This window comes from Homalodisca vitripennis, chromosome 8, assembly GCF_021130785.1.
Source record: "Homalodisca vitripennis isolate AUS2020 chromosome 8, UT_GWSS_2.1, whole genome shotgun sequence".
Taxonomy (NCBI): Eukaryota; Metazoa; Arthropoda; class Insecta; order Hemiptera; family Cicadellidae; genus Homalodisca; species Homalodisca vitripennis.
The window spans coordinates 15,586,020-15,586,301 of record NC_060214.1 but is presented as its reverse complement, the minus strand read 5'-3'; positions in this window follow the sequence as shown (position 1 = coordinate 15,586,301).

Below are 282 nucleotides of genomic sequence, written 5' to 3'. Positions count from 1 at the left end.
CCTGTACAAGAATCTTATCAGGTTGAATAAAGGGACAAGTAAGGTTGACAGAAATTTGCTTCAATCAAATGCCTGTGACTTGAACCTGCTTTATCTTTAACTCAGATTGGAAGTCTGATATCTTGGACAATCAACCAAGAAGTTTTCACAGACCATAACTGTATATTTCTGAACCAGACCAGAATCTGACAGTTATTTGCTCTCCCAGATCAAATAGAGCACATTAAATAATAAAAATGGATGAATAATAAACGATATTGAATAATAAATAATACACAATAG